The following is a 26,509-nucleotide window of genomic DNA, read 5'->3' as shown; positions in this document are numbered from 1 at the left end:
CAGAACCCATGATTGGGTTCCCCAGTTACAAGACAAGGGGAGAATGTAGAGTCCTGAGACCCTCTTCATTCACCCGTTACCCCCCAATCCCTCCAGACCCACCCCACTAATTGCTCTTTTAGCTTCTGTAAAATGCTTGGCTGCTGCTTTAGACATGCCTAGACATACCCTGGCATGCCCTGACCCCAGCCTGCTATTCCCCACCCCCTTCCAGGAAACTATAGGTTAAGCAAGTCCACGCATAAAAACTGCCCTATAAGGTAAAAATGGAGACTCCTGGCCCCACAGGTAACAGTCAGCACATTCCACAGCCCTGAGAATAGCGCCTACCAATAAGAAACTTCCAGGGCTACATCTTATACATCCAATCGGTTTAAAATTATGTTGGCACACACCGGCTCCTTGAACCAACCAAAATGTATCTTCGGTATCCCCCCCACTTTGTTTAAAACCTAAAAAAGTCTCCACTCTCCCTTACTCTGGGCTCTTAGCACAGATCCGTTGAGTTGGTGAGGTCTGAGAGCCCACACTTAAGCCCGAATAAACCATAAACCTTTGCTTTTGCATTTTGGTGTGTTGGGTTCTCGGTGGTCTTTTTGGGGTCCAGTGGATGAGGCACAACAATAATATATAAATACATATTGCTAAAAAAGAATGAAAAAGTTTTATTAGTGTATATTAATTGCATATAATAAATGTATTTCAATCATATTCATACCTGCAGTACCCTCTGTCCCAGGACTTTTAGGAGAAATTCTTTCCCAGTCCCCACTCTTCACCAGTGCAACTGGACACAAAAGACATGCCCCGTGTATGACAAAGGAGCTTCCAGACAGAGAGATGGTCATCTGAAGGAGAGCCACCTCACTCAATGTGCATCTCATGAGCAATAGCTTCCACTGTATGCAATATTTAATTGGAAATTCATTTATTACAGCACTTTTCTGACAACTATTGGAGACCCCAAAAGTGTTCTTAAAAGAATTATGGAAACTTGAAAAAAAAACCCCAAAATATAAAACAAGTGGCCTAGGTCTAGGGCCAGTCTCACATTACAGAATTACTACAATTGAGCCCTTTTCATAGCAGGGCCTCACAGGTTCAAATGGTGTAAGTTTAAAGGTTTAAAGTGTTCAGGTGTTAATAGTTTCTCGGGGTAGCTGAAGAAAGATGAGAGGCCCAGCCTCTTTCCCCAGGCAACATTCCAAATAGCTCACGTGATTTTTAACAACTCACCGGCACAAACCCAGGGCTCTCAGGCTGGGTGACGCATCCCTTGCCCTTCCTCTGACAGCTTCAGTGCCCTTACTTAGGTGGTTAGACTATGCCTGAATCTAATTTTTGTGTGTGCATCTTTCTGGACCAGAATGGCCATGCTTCAGGGAGTATGCATCGAGACGGTGTACGCTCAGCTCTGGGATGTCTCGGAAGGCACCAAAGCGGCAGCAGCCGTGGTGCTTGACAGGCAGTGGCGTGGACACCCAGGCGAGGCCCCGTGCTCGTCACGCCCGTGTCCACGGGGCCCTGCGGCTCTAACCCACAGCACGCAGGCGCATTGAACCCAGCATGAGGGTAGCGGCCCTGATCAGGTAACGTGGCGCGGAGCCGCCTCCCGCCTCTTGGGCCAGGCAGGGCGACTCCTCTGCAGCCGGAGCAGAGCAAGTGGTGTCTGCTGCAGCCGCGTGGCGCGTCAGCTATGCCCCGGGGCCACAGGAAGAGGCGGGGCTTTTGGGCCGCATCCGGCCCTCCAGCTTTCGCCATGGGCTCTGTGCGTTAGTCTCCTGTGGTATCACTGGGCAAGGCAAAGTGCTATAGTCTGGGTCTACCACGGGGGCGGCTTAACCACGCCTGTTGGACCTTTAATCGCTCTGCTAGACTGTGGAGAGGCACTGTTTAACTCCATTTGGCTAAAACGTCCCGCCGTTTTCTCACCAGTTTCATTCATCTTGGGGTCTCAGATGTCCTTTTCCAGGGTGCTAGTCTTGCCGGCTCCCATCCCACAGCCTAGCTTAGCAGGATGGCCATGGTTTGCTCTTGCCATGTATTCTGCTTTGGAACGGGGAGTATTGACAAGGGATGTCTCTCCTGGTGGAGTTGGTACTGTGCTAGCTTTACCCTAGATCTAGTTGTCTTGCTTTGGTTACCGGTAGGCAACGATGTAAGCCTTATTCTAAAAGGAGTTTGAAACCAGTAGTAATTTACCGTATTTAGAAGTCCACACACGGTCGTTAACCCAAAACCACTATAATCTGAATAAAAATGTTTGAAAATTGTTACTAAATGTTTAAGAGCTATATGTTAGGAGATACGAATCCACAACATAAATATACACGCTTAAATGTATTTTACAGATCTAAATTATATATAATTTTTTGTAACATGGAAATACATTTAAACTTTTTGTAGTGTGTATGTACTCTGTGTGTGTGTGTGTGTGTGTGTGTGTGTGTGTGTGTGTAAAACATGGGATACTTGTGTATTTGGGGGATAAAATGAGTTTCTTACATATCTTTAGAACAAGTATACTATTGTACTAACACATAAGCAAGTCCCTTTGACTTTTATTGTTGAATGTTAGCTTGAAGATTTATCTAGGCTGACTATTTTAAATTATTCTGAAACATAAACCCAAACCATTGAGTAACTAAACTTGTTTTTCTGTGGGACACACCTCACAAACAGTCATGTCCTATTATCTGTAGGATACTGATTTCAGGACCCTCTATGGATACCAAAATCTTATTTGCAAAGTCTTCTGTATAAAATGATATATAGAACCCATATGTATCCTCAAATATACTTTAAGCCGTCTTTAGATAACAGAATACCTGTTGAATAAAATATTTTTATTTATTTATTATATATTTATTTATTTTGGTCTTTCTGAAACAGGGTCTCCCTGTAGCCGCTACTGGCCTGGAACTCTATGTAGACCATGCTGACCTTCATCTCACAGAGATCTGCCTGCTTCTGCCCCCTGAGTGCTAGAATTAAAGGCATGCACCACCATGCCTGGCATAAAATGCTATTATAATAGTTATTCTATTGTACTGTTAAGCAAATAATCTACATGCTCAGTAACTGTGCTTCCCCTCCTCCCTAAATTCTTTCATTTGTAGTTAGTTGAATCCACGGATATGAAATTCACAGATAGGGAGGGCCAGTGGTAAGCTGACTGTACTTAGCTGTTTATGGAGTTCTAAGAGAAAGGTAATCAGCATTTTCAAGATTGTTTGCCCTGGAAAGCTTTTAGTTCTTAGCCCGTTAGTCTTCTACAGAACACAACCATACCAAAGATGTGGGTATATTTTAAACTTTATAGCTAACTTATGACTGTGGATGTTCAATCCTTCAGTCTTTAATATTTAATAAAATTAGTTTATTCTTTCTTGGAGGAAATAGAGCAATAGGGTCTAATAGAGGTAGTTCTGAAGACCTACTTAGGAGAAAATCTGAATGTAAAGACAGGGATCATGGGCTCGTTAATACTTTCTTTTGCCTTTGCATCTTCTGTCTCTTGATAGGCTCTACAGTGAAATTGTTGAGACTGTGGTGGCTGAAGTATGGCTTCACTTGATTGGTGTCTATCAGCATTTTGATTTTCATCTGCATAGAATTTGGAATCAAGTATATCAAAGTCTGTCATACGATTTGGACTCAAATTTGTAATTTCATACTTTAGTGGATGTTAATAGTCAATAGTTGGGTTTTATGTAGTTAGAACAGATTTTTAAAAAAAATAGTATTTATTTATTTATTTATTTATTTATTTATTTATTTATTGTGTATGTGTGTATTGCCTGCATGTAGGTAAGTGTACCTGTGTACTGTAATGCCCATAGAGGTCAAAAGAGGGCTATGAATTCCCTGGAACTGGAGTTACGGATGGTTGTTAGCTGCTATATGAGTTCTGGAAATCAAACCCGGGTCTTCTGCAAGAGCAGCCAGTGCCCTTAACCACTGAATCACCTCTGCAGCCCTAGAATTTTTTTTTTTTTTAATTAGGGAATTTCATCTAAGGAACATGACATATGTGTTAAGCTGGGATATCATTTTGAATAATTTTTTATTTGCATAACACACTTATGTTAAGTAAAACCCCTATCACAAATATCATATTTTGTTTAGAGAGTCTGTATTATAAATGCACATAGTTTTGTAGGTTCCTAGAAATAGCAGCCTTAGACATTCAGATTCCTGTGCTCAGTTTGCTTCTGATTTACAAATTAATTGTATTTTATGGTTTGTAGTTGTGAAACAGTCTCTCATGTAGCCAGAAAAGCTAATAAACAGTGTGTTCAATTCTGATGTCTAGTGATTCTGTGCTAAATGATAGTCAGTGACCTGACATGTCTCTCTATGATTTGTTTTTCAGTGGTGGGAAGGACAGCTGTTATAACATGATGCAGTGCATTGCTGCGGGGCATCAAATTGTTGCTTTAGCAAATCTAAGACCAGATGAAAAGCGAGGTGAGCAAACAACTTTTTTGGAAAGCTTTCCAAATGACTGAAAGCAGGCTTTATTGTTTTGTGCAGCAGGGAAAGTGGGGAAAACAAACAAACCAAAAACCTTTGACTGTTAGCCATATTAGATACAAAATTCTGCATGAAACTTGACATTAGATGTTTTCACACACATAACCTTTAATATTCAGATCAGCTGCGAGAGACACTATTAACTAATTAATTAATGATTTTATTTTCTCCAAAATAAAATAGCTAGCAGAAACATTTAGAACATAAATATAAGCTCTCTCACTTTAGAATTTGCTGCCAACTCATATCTCCAAGAGTTGTAGGCTGAAGAGATGCCTCAGTGCTTAAGAGCACTGGCTGCTCTTGCAGAGCACCTGGGTTCTGCTCCAAGCACCCACATGGCAGCTAACAGCTGTCTGTAACTCCAGTTCCAGGGGATCTGATGCTCTCTTCTGATGTCTGTGGGCACTGTAGGACATGGGTACACCTACCTACATGCAGGCAATACACTCATACACATAAAATAAAAAGAAAATATTAAAAGTTGCAGGCAATGTTCAAGTAGGTAAGAAGCAATCTGATGAGTTGTGTATTCTTAGTGCATAATATATGAATTTTACCATTGAAAAGATATCATTTAACTGTCTTACATGTAAGTGAAACACAAAGCTTGAGAGAGCACTTTCAAGGTATTTATGGTAAAAAACATCAACAGATAACCCACAAATCTCATGTTGACTCCATTTTTTTCAATTTTTTTTCTCCAATGAAATTTCCTGTTAGAACTTTATAAAAATGAATGTTTCTTTTTTCTTTTTTTTTTTTTTAACCAGTTTTTCTTTATATTCTTTGCTATGCTGATATCACTGCCAATGTAAGGGAGAAAAAATTAGAACTGACCTATTTCTGTCTTGTTCCTTTTCTCCATGGGTATTCTAGTCAGATCTTTTACCCTCTCTTTAACTTTTTTCTAAGCTCTATGCTTTTGCTCTAGTGTTATTTCAGGGTGAATTAAATGAGTAGTGTTTGTGAAAATATTAACCATAATTCCTATTGTGAAGTTATAGGATTATAAATTGAGTTGAATCAGAATCTAACGTTATTTCTCATCCTCCCTTCCTCTCTCCACCCCCTTCTTCCTTTACTTTCCTCAGGTTTCCAGTGTGCTGTAATTTTAAATTTTCAAATAAACACATCCACACTTTAATAAAAAGCAATTATTTTGTGATTGCTATTTATTTTCTCTTTTCTTTATATCCTCTAATAGAGTATAAGCCTTTTAAGAGGAGATATCATATCTCATACTTTCCTGTCAGTGCTTCACAGCTCTTGGAAGCTGTGCCTGTAGTGGGAGTTCACTCAGTTTCTTGGTGGACCAGTAAATATTGAACTTATTTAAATTAGCGTGGAATAATGGCCAGTTATGTCAGTCATATATTTGAACTTTTTTTCTTCTGTGATAGACACCCACGTAATTTTGGAAGTCATACTGAAAGATGAAAATTGGAAGTATTTGATAGGAAGAGGTAGAACTTACAAAGACTCACGGCAAATGTATACTCTTGAGATTTTATACCAGGATTCTGCTGATGAAAGAAACAGATTTTTAAAAGTGAAGACTTTATGCTAATAACCTTCTAGTTCTAATTTTTAAAAAGAAAGAAAAGTCTTTCAGATGATGGCTGTGGCCTCTGTGTTGTAAATGAAGCAGCAAATCTTTCAAGGTCTAGTGTTTGTTACAAAGTGAAGAAACTCCCTAAGCCTTGCTTCTAGTCAGGCAAGTGAGTCTTTATCTAGAGAAATCTTAGTACTTAAAAAAAAAAAAAAAAAAAAAATGTTTCTAGGGCATATAGTGTATCTATCACTTAATTTCCCTCTTTTAATTGGTATCTTGCTTTCAGCTTTTCCGCATGAATTATTACATTTATCTTGCATGAAATCATTATTATATAATCTTCCATTTGTTCATTTTGCTGGCAGAACAGTAAAATAACATGCAAGTATATTTTAAAATTATATTTATTAATAGAATAATGACACTTAATAGAATATTATCTACTGATGAGTAATTCAATAGTAAATAAAATTAGAATATTATGAACTAAAAAGCTGAAAAAGTCAACTGAAACTATGTAGTTGGTATAGAAAAGATTAGATTTCTGCGGATCGGTAGATGGAGATGGTTTGCTAATATTGATTTAAAGTCAGCAGGAAATTGGAATTGTTGAATGATTTCTTTTCCCTTAAATATATTGCAAGGCGCCTCAATGAAGAATGACTGGCAGAGCCGATTCCATTGCATTCTAAGCTAGTTAGAATGTATTTACAACATTGTTTTTAGAATGTTTTCACCACATTAGGTTTTAGTACGCACTGTGGAAAATAATTTATTCCCATCAATGGGGATAATGTGTACTTGTCATAAAATTCACAAACCCTCTCTTTAAATTTGTAGTAGGAACTTTGTGGTATGTTAATTGAAATGCTTTGGGTAACAGTGGAGTCTTGGTTTTATTTGCTCTTGTACCAGTTGTTGCTGTATACCTTCCACTCATAAGATTACATTGTGGTAAGGACTACATGGAGCCTTAACTACAATTTATTGGGTTTTGAATCCATTACAATGCTTAGTTATTATGCCAATTTCAGGATGTTTCTTACTATATAACTCAAGTTTCTTTGAATTAATTGATTTGATTGCATCAATATCTCTTAGCATTAATACATTTAAAGATTCAGTTTTACTTTCATAGGAGGGAAGGGTGAAAATACTTGGGCTGACCTTGGCTAAATCAGTATTAAATACTGTGATGAGAAATAGACTGATTTATAATAAAGAGTACCATTCTGTAGGAAGCCAATCTGCTGTGGAGGTCAGAAATCTCATGATTGATAATGAAATGGCATATGGTAATGGTTTTGATTGTTAAAGAATAGTTAACTCTATTATTTATTCCCATCAATAGGGCATTTTTTCATTTTAGAGGAAAACCTTGACCTGCTGAACATAAAACATACACACGCATGCACTTGTACATCTGTCAAACAAATTATTTTGTAATCCGTTATTTTTTGATCTTTAAATTGTGATCCTGAGCCTTTAATGGCTAAACCATCTCTCTAGCCCAAGTAAACAATTATTTTCTAATTTAACATATTGTAAACATTTTCCATGGCATTGAATATTATTCTCCATGTCATTTCTCACATATCTTCTTTTGAACACAAATACTTCTATGAAATATAAGCAATCTGGATAAACTCAAGAGATAATTACTACTGTATTGTCTTGTTGGAGGACTGAAAGCATATTAGCTTAGGAAAAACTGCAACGAGGACATCTACTTAGCATTATTTACCTACAGATGTCAAAAACTTATTTGCCATGTAATGGTTTTTTAACCATTATATTTATAACGTTTGAAATTTGGAATCTGAAGAATACATTTTGGGACATGCTCTTAACAGTTGCATCAAAGGCTGTATCACATTTCATTATGTGAATATGCTGTAGTTCCTGATCTAATACAAATAGTGCTGTGATAAATGCTTTTGCAGACAATCTGTATATATTCGTGATTCCTTTTTAAACAATAGTTATGATTGAAAGCTCAGCATATTTCTGAGTTTATTTATTTTACCATATGATGGATTATAACCCATTTTTTAAAAAAAGTTTTACTTATAATATTTGGGGAATCTTGTGTCACCCAGTGATTGTATTATTGATTAACTTATCATGTTTCCAAACACATTTTTAGTTACACTAACAAATACTGAATTTACATGTTTTGTTAAAGTACTGAATATAATATATACCAAGCACCTCTACTTTTTTCTGACAAATATTTATCACTTACTGAATAGTCAATTAAGAAAAGTTTTTATTACAAATCTAGATGTCTTTGTGAATAACCACAAATGATTTGAATAAACCACTTATATAATTAAAATCTGTAATTGAATAAACTAATCAAAATTTATTGGCTACATTGTTCTCTTTAAATGTTGTATATAGTGTTACAATTTTATATGTAGTTTTGTTGGTAAACAGCAGTGCAGATGATTAGAGCTGATCCCACCTGAATTTAACTCTGGCCAAATGTGTAATTCCTATCTTTTATTTCACTTTAAAAGACAGGGCAATGTAAGTTCAGAAGCTTAGTTTGAAGAAGTAAAACCTACTTCTTAAAGTCTACTTCTTTTCTGCCTTTATGATTTTTTTTTTCTAACTATTTCAGTGGGGTCCGATGAACTGGATAGCTACATGTATCAGACAGTGGGTCATCATGCCATTGACCTGTATGCAGAAGCAATGGCTCTTCCCCTCTACCGCAGAACCATAAGAGGAAGGAGCTTGGATACAGGACGAGTGTATACCAAATGTGAAGGTGACGAGGTTGAAGATCTCTACGAGCTTTTGAAACTTGTTAAGGTATGCCGAGTAGCTAATTACATATTTTTTGAATTTTGTAAATCTTGTTTACTGAATTATTTAATATTAAATAATTTGCAACTGTTGTCCAACTGTTTTGTGAATGGATATTTTGTCTTTTGTGGAGTAGATAACAAAAATCCTTTTAGTATGGTTTATATTAAAGAATATACAAAAATTAGATTTTTGATAGTGATTGACTTCTAGGCTTGGCAAATAATATTTAAGTTTTCTTTTCCTCAGGAGACTAGAAAAAAAATAGCCATTCAACCTTTTTTTCTTTAACACATACGTATAGTTTGTTGTTTTTTGTTTTTCTTTTTGAGACAGGGTCTCCCCTGTAGCCACACCTGCCCTGGAACTCACTATGTAGATCAGTACACCAGGCTGGCCTAGAACTCACAGATATCCTCCTGCCTCTGCTTCCTGAGTCCTGGGATAAAAGAAGTGTGCCAACACACTTGGCTTACAAATATGTTTTTGCATGAGTACTAAACAAATCACATGAAGCCTTGTTTCTTTAGATCATACTTTTCTAGTGGAAGAGTAAGCTAATAAATATTATGATTAATGTTGAAGAGTATTGTGAAAAAGAGTGAAGCATGGTGAAGGTGTGAGCAGGGAATAGCCAGGGCACTGGTGATACACGTGATAGTGAAACCTTTCAGGTGAAGTATAGTTTAGGCAGACCACTACTAAGGAAGTCAGAGACTGAGCTCCGATTGAATTTGCAAAAGTATGAATTAAATACTTGTGCCTTTCTATATGTTATTCTATTGCCCATCATGCATTCACTGTTAATTTCAGTATACAAAATTTAGCAGAGATGTGTGGGGATCTAGTAGATACTATACTCAGTAAATGTTAATTAAAGGAGATTATTTATATTGAGCAACTATCTTTTTATTCTCATTGATAGCCACCTATTGATAGTTTGGTATTCTTAAATACAAATACTTATTCAGCTGGTGATACTCAGCTCACATAAGGCATATTTACAAAATAGGAAACTTGGGTTAGTGTGTACTGGATGTCTTAATGTTTCACAGTGAAAAGAAAGGAAAATTCCCTTACCAAAGGACACTGCTTTGCATGTCTTCATTCTTTAGGGATATTCAGCCTTTTCAGAAATTTTGTCATGAACATTTCCTATTCTTAGATCACTCCTGTACTTTCAATTTGATATTAATAAAAGCTTTGTATCAATTAATGATTTTGATTTAAAATATATCAAGTACCTAAGTACTTTTAAAATTTGCTTAATTAAAATAGTTTGCATTTTGTATGTTGGATCATGTTTGTTTTTAAAAGAAACAGGAAAATATGTAGTCTCCTTAGGTAGTATGAGATATAGAGACTTTTGAGAGGCTGTCACGGGGAAGCACTTGTCAGTGACAACTGCTGTGATTATCAAATGAGAAAGGTTGCGAGTCCTTCTGCCAGTGGCTGTCTCTCCAGAATGGTGCTGTTGACATTGCTCAGTTCAAGATGTAAAAGACTGAACAGAAAACTTGTATTTCAAAATTTACTTTCTAAAATATATAGAAGCTGGATATTAAAATTTAATCATAAACCAATATTACAAAATGGTAGAACTTACACTAAAATAATTGGATTGCTTAAAAAATTACAAATGTGGTAACTTTGGAGAAGCTCTGTGATAATAACAGCCTTCCAAGAGAGGGACGATAATAAATTACTAATCAATTTAATTAAAAGTGAGCAGATTAGTAGTAATTAAGAAGAAATTTCCCTTTCGATCCATGCTGTCTTTGGAGAAATGGATGCTTTGCCATTATCTTTATAGTAACCGTCAGTTATGACATAAATTAATGCTAATGTTAAATCTTGACAATTTCAGCTTTGGAATTTCATACATGATAATTATAACTATAGTTGAAAGAGATGTTATCAAGTTGTCTGGGACTAAATAGTTCCTTCTTTTCCTGTGCAGAAATATTAATTTTACTATAGGATACTTTAAAGACATAAATATCAGAAATATATTGCTTTTATGAGATAGATTATATAGCAAGGCTTTTAGAGTTAAATCCATTTATGAAACCCTGGTACAAAGATTCCAGTAGAGGTCTTACATAGTCTAATGAATAATTGAGTAATTATGGGAAAAACACCCTAATCTAGAAAAGCTATAATTTTTCAAGTCCTTCTCCACTTGTTCTAAGAAAAAAGGATAGAACTATATTTTTAATCCTTTGAATATTAATGAAGTATTCAAGGCAGTTAGACTTATTTTCATTTAAAAAATTTATAACAGCTTACAAGTCTGTAACTTTTACATGTAAGACAGTCTTTTGTTTTCATAGTTTTTTATCCTCTCCAAACATGAGAGCTAAGCTTTGTCTATGGCATGCTTCATTTTGCAAAGAATTCAATTTATTTAAGTTGGAAAGACTTAGAATTTCATAAAAAAGACTTAGGAAGTTTTAATAAAACTCTTGAAGTTTAGACTTATCTTTTTCCTATTTTGGTAGAAGTCATGAAAACTATCAGAAAGGTAATAATCCATTATAGTCCATAGAATACTAAATGAATATGACAGATATACATATATTAAGCTGTTTGTAAAATATTGGTCTTTTGTGAATAGTCTTGTATTCTATACAATTTCTTAAACATTGAAATGTAACTGATTCATTCCTAGTTTAATTTGGTGTAACCTCTATTTTCTGAAAATAATACTTTTGAATTCTGTGTAAGTTTTCTGTTAAGGCTTGTAAACTGGGTAATAGATACTAAAATATGCACATAAGCATCATATTTCTATAGAAAGCATATTTAAGGAATATCATATTTTCTTTCTCTACTGATTTGTAGGTATTTATTCTAGAGGTAATGTTTTTTCCTCTCCCCTGTTTCAGTGGAATCCATCTTTAGGAAACTTCCTCATCAGAGTTTCTTTCAAATCCTCACACTTGGGAAATAGTTCCTTTTTGCCCACATGTTCTATTGATACATTAGCTGAATTTGAATTTTTCTGATAAAAGTTTTTTTTTTTTTTCCCCAAGTCACTGAAGGATTATTTATGATGCTCTAACAGAAAGCTGGTGTTTTTGTCTCCCCCTTTAAAAGATGACTTGTTTCTCTTCTGTTAATCTTTATCATTGGAGGTTTGTATTTTGTATACTAAAAACTCACAATATTTGCTGTGTTGAACACTGAAGAATACCTTTCCTGATTCTATTCCAAAACTGACTCTCAGAACATGTCTCTGCGAGGTTATCCCTGATCCAAGGCAGGCATATAATCTAGGTGAAAACCCACACATGACATTCTTCTGACTATAGCAATCTGATCAGGAGTGGTTTAGTTAGTCTGTGTTGGCCCTAATAGAATGGAGTCTAGGATGACTGGCAGAAGATAAGTTTTTTTCACTTGCATGGAGAGATGTGTAACTATGAATCCTAGAAATTTTTATTTATACAGATTCTTTGAGAATTTCATCCAATATATTTTGATCATGCTCAGACCCTCCCCCCCATCTCCCCTCCCACCTTACTATACCTTCCTGACTTCATGTCCTCTATTATTTTATTTTTAAGGCCTATTGAGACGAAATTGTGTCCTCAAATGCTCTTCAGTGTGGGTCCATCCCCTGGAGCCTGGTGTGCCTACCCAGGCTCACATACTTAAAGAAAACTGACTGTTGTTTTTCCAGCAGCTATCAGTTGCTAATAGTTCCTCAGGTAGGGCTGGAGCTTCTTGCCTACTTCCCTCCTTCCATGCTGGGTTATCTGGCTTGAACTTGTATAGATCCTGGGCATGCTGTCACAAGTGCTGTGAAATCATATGTGCAGCTGCCCTATTGTGTCTAAACAACATGATTTCTTTTATTCATCTACCACCTTTGACTTTTATGGTTTTCCTGCCCCCTCTTCCACAGTGATCCCTAAGCCTTGGGAGGAGAGCATATGATATGTGTACCATTTAGGGCCTCCCTCTTGTGAAGTGCTCTTAAATCCAGTCACAAAATGGTTGGTTACTCCTTTAACTTTTGTGCCACTATTGCACTAATGGGCATATCTTGCCAGGCCAGTTGTTATTTTAGCTCCCAATATTGTTATTGTAGCTGGGTAAGGATGATGATTACTTTTCTCTGTTGGTATCATGTGCATACATAGCACCTTCCAGCATTGTGCAATCTATCCAGTAGAGAGGAAGCTTTGAGGTCGGTGTCACCTTATTTCTCCTTGATTGTTCTATGGAATTTCTTTAACAACAGGATCGTAATATCAAAGAAGCCAGCCCAATGAAAAATTGGGGTGAAATACTAATCTCAAAAGATGAAATGCAAATGATTTAGAAAATATTTTCTTACATATTCAACATCTTTAGCTATCAGGAAAGTATAAATTAAGACTACTTTGATATTTCATCCTACCTCACTCAGAATGGCTAAGAGCCAAAACACAAGCCATGACAAATGCTAGTGAGGATATGGGGAAAAGGGAACACTTATTCAAAAGTGGTGAGAATGCAAACTGCTGCATCTACTGTGGAAAACAGTGTGGAGAGTCCTCAGAAAGCTAGAACTAGATCTACCACATGATGTAGTCATACCATGCTTGAGCATGTACTCAAAAGACTATATCCTATGACAGAGCTACCTGCTCATCCATGTTCATTGCTGCATTATTTGTAGTAGCCAGGAAATGGAAGCAACCTAGATGGCCATCAACTAATGAATGAATAATGAAAGGATGGTACTTTACACAATGGAATATTATTTAGCTGTTAAGAAAAATGAAGTTATGAAACTCGCAGGTAAATGAATGGAACTGGAAGACAAACGTCACATGTCCTCTCTCATAAATGGATGTTGACTTTGAATCTTTAGATATGTGTATTTCAATAGGTAAAACCTTAGAGGTCAGGAAACTAGTAAAGGCCATGGGGGTGGAAAGTTTCATGGAAGGGAAGATAGAATGCAGTGATGTAAAGCGGGGAAGGAGAATATGGAATAGGAAAGGTTGAACTGAGTTGTAAATGAGAATGCAGAGTAGAAGAAGGAATGTGGAAAGGGATAACTAACACTAAAGGCCTTTCGAAAAGTTATATGGAAAGCTACTACTATAGAATCACCTTAAATATATATACATATACAATATAAAGATTATAAATGTAGTTACTGTATTGAATGGGAATTCGGTGTCTCTACCTGACACCACAGGCTAGCAAATGAAAAGCCCAGTGCCAGGAATGGACTTCCTCTTCTGGAGTTGTTGACCACAAGGTTCCCATAGACCATCAAGCAGTACTGGCTATTTCCATTGCTCTTGGTTACCTACCAGAAGCAGACCTAGAAATTTGATAGCCTTTTGTCTTTTTTTTGAAGGGAAATACTTGATGTCAAATTTGATAGAAAAAAAAATGGCAGAACTAAGAGAATGCCAGTGTAAGGATGACTCTGGAAATCTGCTTTTATTATTTATTTGATAATTTGCTCTTTTTATTTTCTTTGTCCTCCCACCTCCCTGCTTACTTTTTAGTACTAACAGGATGGAAATTAGAACTTGTAGATTAAATCTATCTGATTTCTCTTTCTTCAAACACTTTTCATGTTTTGTTTCATATATATATTTTTTATTGAGCTTTTATAATTTCATACAATAGTTCTTAATTAAATTTAGACCCCCCTCCCCCATCCGTGCCTCCCCTACCTCCCCACTGAATGTCATGAATTTCTGCCATACATATTAAGTAGTATTCATTCAGGCATTTGTACCCAAATATCCTTCCGTGTAAATGAGTCCACTGGAGTCTAGTCAGCCCATCTAGTGATCTTATTCAAGTTATACTCTCCCTCATCCAGCAACAATCAGTCTCTAGTACTCCATCTAGTGCCAACCCCTGGGTCTCCCTTTGTAGACCAGGTTGGCTTTGAACTTCTAATCCTGCATTAGCCTTCTGTTTTAGTAGGGTTGTTTTGTGTGTGTGTGTGTGTGTGTGTGTGTGTGTGTGTGTCTGTGTCTGTGTCTGTGTCTGTGTCTGTGTGTGTATTTACTAGTTCACATAGAGACCAGAGTTTATTGGATGTCTTCCTCAATACCTTCTCTATCTTATTCTTTGAAACAGAACCCCTCTTACTGCCTAGAGCTCACAGATTGGATAGACTAGCTACCTAGCACTCTCCAGTGATCGATCCTCCTTTCTCTGCCTCCCCTCACTAGGACTATAGGAAAGCCACTATATCTGACTTTTTCCCTAGTTGCTAGAGATCTAAACTCAGTACTCAAGTCCTTTGTGTCTTTTAGAGTTCATTTGAAATCTCTTTTACTTTCTTGTTGATGGATCTATTTTTTTTTTATTTTTAGCAATTGTGTTTCTAATAAGAACTCTCTCTATTCATTGACCATTGATCATTCTTTTTTTTTTCTTTTGTAAAGAATGTTTTCTTTTGGTTTAGAAGCAACATTCCTCCCTTACACAGTTCTTAAAATATATGTTATATATTTTGCTCTCTCGAGTATATATTTTCTTTGGGTCTTTTCCCTTGTTATCTTCCATGTTGTAGGGTTTTCTTAAATGTCTTGATTGTATATTCATATTAGAACAAGGAGAGAGAAAAGCTGACAGAATATGTTGAATTTAGTTTTGTCAGCCTTAGGGTTCATCCTTGTGAACCTGCAGCTTAGGATAGTGTGATCTGCCTGCTTCCCTTGGCCACTTTTTCTTCCACCCATAGTAGATTATGCTTTCTCTGCTGGTTCATCAGTCATCATTCAGTTATCCCTTCATCTGCTTTCTGATTCAAGAAAGTAATTAAGATCTTCTAGCTCTGATGGCTCCCTTCTGTTCTTGATAAGAGAGATTGCACCTTTGCTTTTATTTTAATAGAATCTCAGGAACCACAAAACAGTGTTAGCTCCATTATAGTAGAATGTATGTAACATGCTTTCCTAACTTGAATGTCTAATTTCAGTCTTCCTCCTCTAACCATTCGTACTTTTCTTGTCTTTCTTTTCTGACTAGGCATCTCAACTTGGTACTGGCTTCAAATTTTCTAATATACATGTGTAATTTAAATGTACCAATTAATGAATACTTTTTTCTTTTTTAAAAATATATTTTATTATTTTTATTTTATGTGTATACATGTTTTGCCTGCATGTAGGTAAGTGCACCCATGTCATGCAATGCCTGTGGAGGACAGAAGAGGCTGTTGGATCCCCTGGAGTTATGGACAGTTGTTAGCTGCCATGTGGGTGCTGGGATTCGAACCCAGGTCTTCTGCAAGAACAGCCAGTGTTCTTAACTGCTGAGCCATCTCTACAGCCCCTACTTTTTTCTTCTTAAAAAAGTGAAATATTTACTGTTGAAAGAAGGCTTATAAATAAATGATTAATGTTTTGTAAAAAAAAAAGTCCTCAATTTTAATTTAACGTTTTTAGAAATATAAGTTGCCACATTACCTTCTCTGTACTGGTAAGAATTTGTTGATTATCAGGGACAGAAAGTACTATTCAATCAGTTTTAAATAAAATATAATTTATTGAAACTAATATAAAAGTAAGTTTAACAAGATACAGGAGCAAATTAGATAATCAAGTCCAGTGTGTTGTTTGTGTTGTGCTTCTCTCGTAGCCCCTCTTTTCTGTTGACTGTTCACCCTTTTATTAGAGCTTTGCTCCCAGTTAGGGTCTTTCTGGTTCTAATCCTCTAGGGAAAGTTCTAGTCATCTTACACAGCACAGAGAAAACGTCCAGCTATGTTTCATTACTCTTCTTTGACCTGATGTACCCTCAAGCCGGTTACTATTTCTGGAAGTTGATTTAATTTAATCAGGCAGCTCTAGATCTAGCATTTCTGGAGTGAGAGGTGGAGAAATGATAATTAAATCCCATTAATATTTTCCTGGAGTGAGGAAATGATGGACCTTCGATATAAATCAGGCTGTTGCTGGTAGAAGGGTAGAAAGGAGGTTTCCTGAAAATTAACAGGTTCCATCTGTGTATTCATTTATAGACGGCCTTAGATGATTCTTTACTAGTTTCCTGCATTTCTTCCTTGTTTTCCTCCTTCCTTCTTTCCTTTCTTCCTTTGTCTCTCCCTTCCTAAAATATTGACCATTGGATCCACAGCCATGAGTTTATAATCTGGGATCTTCATAATTCAGTTTCTTATAATTTCTTTAACTTAATAATCTGTGGGAAACTTAGTAAGTTGAAAACAAACTCATTATGTTCCTGTACAAACTTTTTTCAGTTTCCATATTCCCTTCTTAGTGAAAGTATCATCATTTACCCCATCACTTAAGTCAAAACCTGGGCCCCACTACCAGACTGGTGCTTTTTTTTTTTAGCTCCCCTAACTACCATTAGATGTCTGAAATCTGACCCTCTGACTTCATTCTTACCATGTGCTTTTCCATCTCTATTATGCAGGAGTCTCCTAATGAGTGGAGCTCTTGTGCTCCATCAAGTTCTTCTGTCACTTTGCTCCCTGATGGAATAGTTGACTACAGCCTGCTTTAGTAGGATCCTGTTAAGAAGCCTGACAAGAAAACATTTTAAGATGCCTTTACTATCTTACTAGTTCCCAAACAAGCCTCTGGGATCAAATCAATCTAAGATTGTTGTTATTTTTCCCCAAGTCATTAACCTGTGTGTTTTTATGGATTCTTCCTTCTTTATTTTCCAGAAGAACACCTTATTCATCCTCTGAAATCTTCTTATTTTTCTTATTTCTGTGTCTTTCAGGTAACTTGTCTATTCTTTTATTTTGATTCTCTGTTATTGTGATCATTTATTTGGCTCTCTTTCCTGCTGGTCTCTGAGACTTTCAACGACATGCTCAGAGCTCTTCTGTTTCTATATTATTAGTGCCTACTAAAGTTTCTAGCATATTCAGGATCATAGACTAAAGAATTGTTGAAAACCTTAGCTCTGCCAAAAAATTATCAAATTATTTTTTATTTAGTGGCTTATCTAATGCATTTGAGCCAAAAATACTGCATCATTATATAATGTGAAACCAGTGGTAAGTTGATTTTTTGTTGCTGTTGTTTTTCTGTCCGGAATCTTTAGGGGATTAGCTTAGCTGAAGGGTTTTAAATTAAGGTAGCTTATCCATTTTGGCAGTGTAACCACTATATGTACTAAGAATGATTTCCAGCTACAGAGTATTTTTATAAAAATGCTTTGCAGGTACTTTTTCAGATACTTTGAGTATTTCACTTTAGAAAACCTGCTTTTGTATAAAAAACTATGTTGTGAATCTCTTTTCACTTCAGATTTCTGTGGGAAAATACGAATGTGTTAAGAGACTTTGAGGTGAATCCAGAGGGTTTGAAGTGTGAAAAATTAAAATATGGCCTTAAGATTTGCAGGGAAAACCCAGACTAGTTCAAATTCAACAGACTCAGGCCTGTAGAGATTGCTCCTGGATTCTCAGCACTGTACAGCTTGTCTCAGGCCCTGTGAATCTCCAAGATATTGGACATTAAACATGGTCCTTTGGCATAGTAAGTAGTAGCTACTTTTCTAGTGTTGACTCTGTACTTTATAAACAGGAAGGGTTGGCACAACGCAGGCCAGTGTCAGTTTGCCCTCAGGTGCAGCTTTTGTTGAGGCTGTGTAGTGTTTGGCCCCTTTAGATGATGCAGTCAGACATGTATGAGGAAACACATGATGGGAAATCTGTTTAGGAGGTAACCCCGTATCTCATTTGTCAGAGCTTCCTTGCTTTATCACAAGTCTAGAATCTTCATTCACAGGTTTCTCCTAAAGCTCCAAAATAGCACTCTGCTTTTGACAAGCTCATTCTGTCTCCTCAACCTCAAACTGTCTCCACTTGGTATTACTGATTGTTTCTGTATACTGTTTATGTACCTGTGTATTCTTTTCCCTAATCCAGTGATACTCTGTAAATTTATCAATTGACATTTTTATCCCTGCATTTCTTTCTTTATGCTTTTCAGCCTTAGCATCTGTCCCACTGATGTTTTTATGCCTTTTTTTCTGAATGTGTAGCCATTTATTTTCAAAGAAACCTTTTTTTGGATGCCTGCTCCTGAAGTTGTGTCATCTAAGAGGCTAGCTGTGTGTTTCTTCTGGTCTTTTACTTCTTTTGTAGATATAGTTTGTCCTGTTCAGTCTCAGTTAAATGGCTAAGAGCACATAACTAAGATTGGTGAGTATAAATTTGCTTTATTTATTTATTGTTGTCCTTAAATTACTTTTTAAGCTTACAACTTTATTAATGGCCACATAAAATTATCATAGATTTTAAAATTATCTTTCAAAAATATTTATTTTCTTTTTGATTATATATGTGTGTGCATGTCCATATGGGGTATGTGCACGAGTAAGGTATGCATGGAGCTGGAGTTACAGGTGGTTGTGAACTCAACTCAAGTGCTGCAGCTGAACTTGAATCCTCTGCGAGAGCAGTATGTACTCTAGCCCATGAAAGGTCTTTTTATGTTGGCTCTTATTTGAAAATTTGGAACATCATCAATCAGAAAAAAAGTGATAATACAATTATAAAAGAAGCAATATTATACATAAATATTTAGAGTTGGATTTTCTTTGATGAGGGAGGACTTAATAGAGACTAATTCTATGCTGATGTGAGAAAGTATAGAATGATCAAAAGGACATTGTAGTTCACTTTTTTTTCTCCTTAACAGACATTAATACATTAATTCATTGTTTAGAATATTTCTGGAGAGTTTTCATTGGAGATACACATGGAATGGTTAGGATAGTTCTATTTACATTCTGTTCCTTGCTGGAGGTTGAACCCAGAGCCTCACTCATGCTGAATAAGTAACCTATCATTTATATAAGCCCTGCCTTCCCTTTTTATTTTGAGATAGAGCTTCACTAAACTGAACAGGCTGGCTTTGAATTCACTTTGTAGCTGATGTAGGACTTGAACTTGCAGCCCTCCTGCCTCAGCCTCCTGAATAACTGGGATTGCAAACCTGCTTCACAGGTCCAACTACTTTTATTTATGTAAGTAACCTCTATATACTTTGTAGTATCTGTACTAATTTGCATTCTCACCAATAATGTCTGAGTCTCCTTTTCTTCATATGTGCTAGATAGCTTTCATGTCAACTTGACACAACTGGGTTGAGCGAGCCTCAGTTGGGGAATTGCTTCTATTGGACTGGCCTGTGGCCATGTCTGAGGGGCATTGTCTTGGTGAGCGATGTGGGAGGGCCCAGCCCACTGTGGGTAGTGCCACCCCTGGGCAGGTGGGCCTGTGTTGCATAAGAAAGCAGGCTGAGCTGGAGCCAGGGGAGCAAGCCAGTAAGCAGCATTCCTCCATGGCCTGTGCTCCACCTCCTGCCTCCAGGTTCCTGCCCTGAGTTCCTACCTTGGGCTCCCAGATGAACTATGACCCAGGATATGTAAGCTAAATAAACCCTTTCCTCCCTAAGTTGGTATTGATCAGAGTATTTTGTCACAGCAATGAAGAACAAACTAGGACACCAAATCTTCACCAGCATTTTTTATAATAGAAATTTTAATTTGAGTACACTTTATATCATAGTTTATTAACCTACATTTCTCTGATAGTTAATGATACTGAATTTTTTTAACATATTTGCTAAAATTTTTATTTCTTCTCAGAAGTATCTAGAACAGTTACTTTTTAAGTTGGATTGTTTGATTAATTTTTGAGTTTCTTATGCATACTAGATAATAACCCTTTGTCAGCTGATCTATTGACAATATTTTCTCTCATTCTAGATGTTGCTTTACTTTTGTAACTTCTTTTGCTGTGTATTAATCTTATAGTTTGATGTAATCTCCATTTGTCTTTTTTATTTTGTTTCTTATGTTTTTATTAGCATCATTGCCTGTAATGTTACCCTATGTTATCTTCTAACAGCTTCATGGTTGCAGGTCTTAAACTTTTGTGCTTGATCCATTTTGAGTTACATATTGTCTAGGCAAGCGCTAAGGGTCATGTTTAATCTTCTGCATGTGGCTATTCTATTTTCCAGTACCATTATTGAAGAGGCTGTCTGTTCTATCTTCAGTATATGCTTTTGGTGCCTTTGTCAAGAATCAGTACACTAGAGGTATATGGGTTTGTTGCTAAGATGCCTTTTTTTACATTGGTCTTCATGGTATTTTTTAATGATACTACAAATTGTGTTTGAGTTACTATGTAATGTATGTTGCGATCAAGAATTAATGATGCCTCCAGCTTTAGCCTTTATGCTGAAGATTGCCATGGTTACCCAGAGTGTGGTATGCTTCTGAAGTTTTGAATTTTTATTTTTGTGAAGAATATAACTGGTAATTTGATGGGAATTTCATTGAATATAAATATTTCCTTTATGTAATACACACTTTTGAAAGTAATACTTTTTGTAATCCATGTATATGAGAGTCCCTTCCATTTTTTATTTGTATACTCTTAAATTTCTTATCAGTCTTTACAGTTTTCATCTTAAAAGTCCTTTACTTCCTTGATTAAATTTACTGCTAAGTATATATTAAAGCTATTGTGAATGGGATTTCTTTCTTTACTCAGAAATATTCTTATTGTATAAAAATCATACTGTTTATTATATCAATTTTTGTTTCCTGTAACATTACTGAATTTCTCAGTTCTAACAGGCTTCAGGTGCTAACTGCTTTTGTCTATATGTAATATGTTATTTGCAAACAGGACTTATTTGACTTCTTCCCTTTATTTGTGCGTTGTTTAGTTCTTCTCTTGTAGCACTATATTTCATATGCACATATACATAATATGTGTATGGTTCTATTCTTTATGTGTGTGTATATGCGTATATATATTTCTTAGTGTTAAACGTATTCTTATAGTCAAATAGGATTCAAAGCCATTACACTGAAGGAGTTCTACAAGAATGACATCTAATCATGAGTTCCAAGGAACTCCAGGCATCAGGTTGAACTAGTGATAATACAAAAAAATGAATTAGAGAAGTGCAACTGGTAGATAAGTTCACATTGAAAACTAAAATGCTAGGCTAGCTGAAAGGTTATGAAGATGCTAACTGTGGGAGTAGCAATGATAAAAGTACAGAGTGGGGGGGGGCAAAGAGATGGCTTAGCAGTTAAGAACGCTGGCTGTTCTTGCAGAAGTCCTGGGTTCGAATCCCAGCACCCGTATGGCAGCTAACAGCTGTCTGTAACTCCAGTTCCAGGGGATCCAACAGTCTCTTCTGTCCTTCATGGGCATTATATGACACAAGTGCATTAACCTTCATGCAGGCAATACACACATATACATAAAATAAAAATAATAAATATTTTTTTAAAAGTACAGATTGGACTTGAAGAGGGATTAATAAGGCTTAATGATAGTAATTAAATACTATCAGAGAATCTATATAAGATATATGCTAAACGGGCAATCCCATGACTAACTTACATAGTTTTTACTGGATAATATTGATAATCTTAGTTATGTAGCTCTGTTTTTTTTAAATATATTGTGATTTTAAATTTTATAACATTCTGTTTTTCCCTTAATCTTGAATAGGATGGTTTACAAGATGCTTCATATCATTCTGGGTTCATTTGCTGAAGTTAATTTTAGTAACTTTTGATCTTCATAGTTCTTTTAATTGAATTTTAATAATATCTTCTTAGAAATATATGAAATATTTATCAAACATTTTTATTTTTATTTCTTAGAAATAGCATGTGAGTTCAATAAAGGAAGCAAAATGTTTGGTAATAATATAATTTAACATGATAACATCCCATGTATATATACAATTCAAATTTCAGATATACAATTAAATTTGAATAAAAGTTATTCAAAGTTAAATTAAGCAAATTATGAAGGTTCTTTAGCGTTTGGGCATCATATGAAACTGGGTTTAGTAAGTTTATTCCCTGCTTCTGCTTTTTTTTTTTGGTGTGTATGTTGTGTCTCTCCCATCTTTACCCTTTATAATTTATCCTACAAACTCCCATGAGTTTCATTTTTTCATGTAGATCTAATCACATATGTCTCTTCAGTGAAAATCATCCTTGCTACCTTGATTGATTAGGATCTCTGCAATATAATTTCAAATTATCATGGTTTTTTTTTTTTGTTGTTGTTGTTGTTTTTGAGACAAAGTCTCCCTGTAGCCCCAGATGACCTGGAACTCACTATGTAGACCAGGCTGGCCTTCGAACTCATGGAGATCTCCCTGCCTCTGCCTCCCAAGTTCTGGGATTGCAGGCATGTGCCACCATGCCCAGCTTCAAATTATCTTTTATATTTACTTAGATGAAATTTACTTATATGGAATTTATGTTCCTCTTATGTTATATAATTATCTGAACCCACATAGTCTATAGTGCACAGTGGTAGGTATTAGTCAGAACTAATCTCTTCTTTCCGACTCTGTCTTTGCATGTCATATTGTTTTTTAAAAACTATTTTATTTATGACTCTGGAGAGATGGCTCAGTGGTTAAGAGCATCCGGATTCGAATGTGCACCCACATGGCAGCTAAGAACCATCTGTAACTCCAGTGCCAGGGGATCCAACACTCCTGACCTTCTGGGGCATTGCACGCCAGGGGTTCACTTACCCATTGCAGGCATAAATTAAAAGAGGGTATCAGATTCTCCTGGAACTGGAGTTATAAAGTATTGTTAGCCGCCATGTAGAGGCTGGGAACTGAACCCAGGTCCTCTGCTGCAAGAGCATCCAGTGCTCTTAACTGCTGAGCCATCTCTCCAGCCCCCACATGTCACATTCTTGATAGCTTATTTGATTCTCCTCCATTGTAGCATCTTTCTGGGCTGAACTCTCATATTACATTTTGACTATCTTTGTAGTACATAATCTATTTTGACATATAAAGCTACTCTAAAATACCTTGTGAGGTTTTTTTTTTAATGTTTTTATGAAGCTTTTCTACATTTCATATGACAATTCTTAATCAAATTTAGACACCCTCCCCAATCATGCCCCCTCCACCTCATGTATTCTGCCATAATATTGTCTTAACCAGTCAAGCATTTGTACCCACATGTCCTTAGGTACAAATTCATCCACTGGAGTATAGTCAGCCTATTTAGAGATCATAAGTAAGGTCTCTTCTCCCTTACCCAGTAGTAATCAATCTCCAACAATTCCCAGACTAGGAACAGCCTGCTGCCCATTTCCCTGGCTATGCTCCGGGCCCTTGTCTGATTGAGTTGGCATGGGTCCTGTGCTCAATGCTACCATTGCCACAAGTTCACATGTGCAAGCATCCAGTGTCCTGAAAGCCTCTGCTTTCCTATGTTCATGAACCAGCCCTAGCTCTTACAACTTTCTGCCCCCTCTTCTGCAATGGTCCCTGAGCTATGGGTGGGTGAGGTTTAATATAGGAATCCTATCCAGGGACACACACTCTGCAGTTTCTTATTCTTTAAAACAAAACCAGTTGTGGCCTTCTGTGTGCATTGCAATCTATTGTAAGAATTTACTGGTGAAAGTTGAGGGATGCACTAGTTTTCTCCTACCCCCATTCCGCTATGTTCCAAGAACCTTAAGTGTAGAGACTCAACTATAGCTATGTCACCTAGAACTGAGCATATCTCAGATGCATGTTCTCTGTGTATGACCAGTTGTGGAATTCTGCAATAGCCTCCACCTTTTGCAAAAAGAAGTTTCTTTGATGAGTGGTGTACGGTATGCTTGTCTATAAATGTGAGGATCCATATTTAGCATATGGTAAGAAATTTCATTTGTCTAGAGATATGGCAGAGAGAGGGTTTTCTGTAGGATCTATGACCTCTCCGGCCATGTGTATTTGGCTGTGTTTACAGTGTCACCAATGAGTTGACTCCCATTGAGAGGGCTTTAAGTCCTATTAGATAGCTATTGATTACCCCTCAAATAGCAGTGCCACTACTGCACCAATAGAGGTAGTTTGCTGTGCTAGTCGTTATCGTTATTAGGCTTTAGGGCTGAGTTGTACCACTGGATGATTTTTCTCCCTTAGGAGCTTGTATAGTGTCCTCTAGAGCTATGAGAGCTAAACTTCAGGCATAAGGCTTCCAGGTTGGTTCCTGCTCTGTTGCTCCAAGTTCTGATCTGAAGTATGTCCTGTCTTCAGCAGTAGGGTCTTATCTTCCAGTTTTAGGAGATAACCAAGAGCTCTGGCAGTAGCCTGTGTTATTTTGAAAGTCTCTTGGACTACTATGACCACTTGAAGGAAGTGTCTGGCACTGTGTTCATTGCCATACAGCCCCCAGGTGTACATATGTACTAATGTTCAGGCACCGTATGTGTATTTCTCAGGGGGTTCTGGAGGCAACTCATCTCCCTCTGGCTTCCTAGTCCCCCAGGATCCATTCATCTCTACTCTTTCCCTACCCTCCGACCTCTCTACTCTCTCCCCATTTCTAAGACTACCATTACCTCCACCCTCCCTCCAATAACACCTACCTCCCACCATCCCCCCCTCTCTTGAATTTTCTCCTCCCCTACCTTGACCCCCTGCATTTCTCTCCCTCCTGCCCTCCCAGCTGAACACTCCCACTTTCCCCACCTCCCCCCTGATAACATCTATTCCCTACTATCCCCCTCTTTCTGGTTCTTTCTTTTCTTTTACCTATTTGTTTCCATTTTCCTGGCTCCTGGTGTTACATCAGGATATATACTCACATATAAAGGATTGGTGCTGTTATCTGCAATCAGCTGCTCAGGCATTCAGGTCAACAGTCAGCAAGTGGGACCTTGTTAAGTTGCAAAGCTTCTGTACAGCAAAAGAAACAACATAGGAAGGGAAGAAGAAACCCACTGAGTGGGAGAAAATCCTTACCAGCTACACATTTGACAGAGGATTAATGTCTAGACTGTACAAAGAACTCAGAAAACAGAGAAACAAGAAAATAAATGACTCAATAAAAAGATGGGCTATAGACCTGAACAAAACGTTCCGAAACAAAATAAAAATGGCAAAGAATAACCCTAAAAAGTGCTCAACATTCTTAGTAATTAAAGAAATGCAGATAAAAACCACTTTAAGATTTTATCTTACCCCAGTCAGCCTGGCGACGATCAAGAGAACAAAAGACACCAAATGCTGGTGAGGATGTGGAGAATGGGGAGTGCTCATTCACTGCTGGCAGAAATGTAAGCTTTGGAAAGCAGTGTAGAGAATTCTCAAAAAATGAAAAATGAATCTACCATATGTTTTGGTTATATCATTCCTTGGCATATACCCAATGGACTTATCCTACTGTAGAGATACCTGTATATCCATGTTTGTTGCTGCTCTTTTCACAATAGCTAAGAAATGGAAACAAATGTCCCTCAACTGACAAGTAGATAATGAAAATGTGGTACATTTACGCAATGTAATTCTACTCAGCAGTAAGAAAAGATGAACTTTGCAGGTAAATGGATGGAACTAGAGACCATTATACTGAGTTTATTTATTTATTTATTTTATTTAAAGGTTATAAGTAACTTGAAAGGTTGTGGTTGTACCACATTTATTTTTTCTTATGAGACTCCATAGAATTATAGGCTAGAATAGATAGTGTTGAACTCTACTCATCTGGAACTCAGTCATTCTGTCTGCAAAATGTGAATGTATTTTCTCTTGTCTTCTATGAGAACAAATAAAAATATATAAAATATGTGATA

General features: G+C 36.7%; 1 long non-coding RNA gene across 6 annotated transcripts in view; it reads left to right on the top strand.

Annotated features, from left to right (window-relative positions):
- The first annotated feature begins 1,500 nt into the window (after positions 1 to 1,500).
- Positions 1,501 to 26,509, top strand: part of Dph6 — a 207,851-nt gene continuing 182,842 nt past the window's right edge. For 4 of the 6 annotated variants that reach the window (XR_003850786.1, XR_001872620.2, XR_003850787.1 and 1 more), the window contains exons 1-3: positions 1,501 to 1,589; positions 4,376 to 4,470; positions 8,718 to 8,911. This is a non-coding gene — a long non-coding RNA (diphthamine biosynthesis 6). Of the gene's footprint in view, positions 1,590 to 4,375; positions 4,471 to 8,717; positions 8,912 to 17,958; positions 17,966 to 19,006; positions 19,057 to 26,509 lie in introns of those variants that run through there. The other 2 variants (XR_001872623.2, XR_001872622.2) reach the window with 2 other exon arrangements.

The sequence above is a fragment of the Nannospalax galili genome, unplaced genomic scaffold (assembly GCF_000622305.1).
Source record: "Nannospalax galili isolate Female #2095 unplaced genomic scaffold, S.galili_v1.0 scaffold999, whole genome shotgun sequence".
Taxonomy (NCBI): Eukaryota; Metazoa; Chordata; class Mammalia; order Rodentia; family Spalacidae; genus Nannospalax; species Nannospalax galili.
The sequence above is the reverse complement of the archived record's forward strand: the minus strand, read 5'-3'. Positions and strand labels throughout refer to the sequence as shown.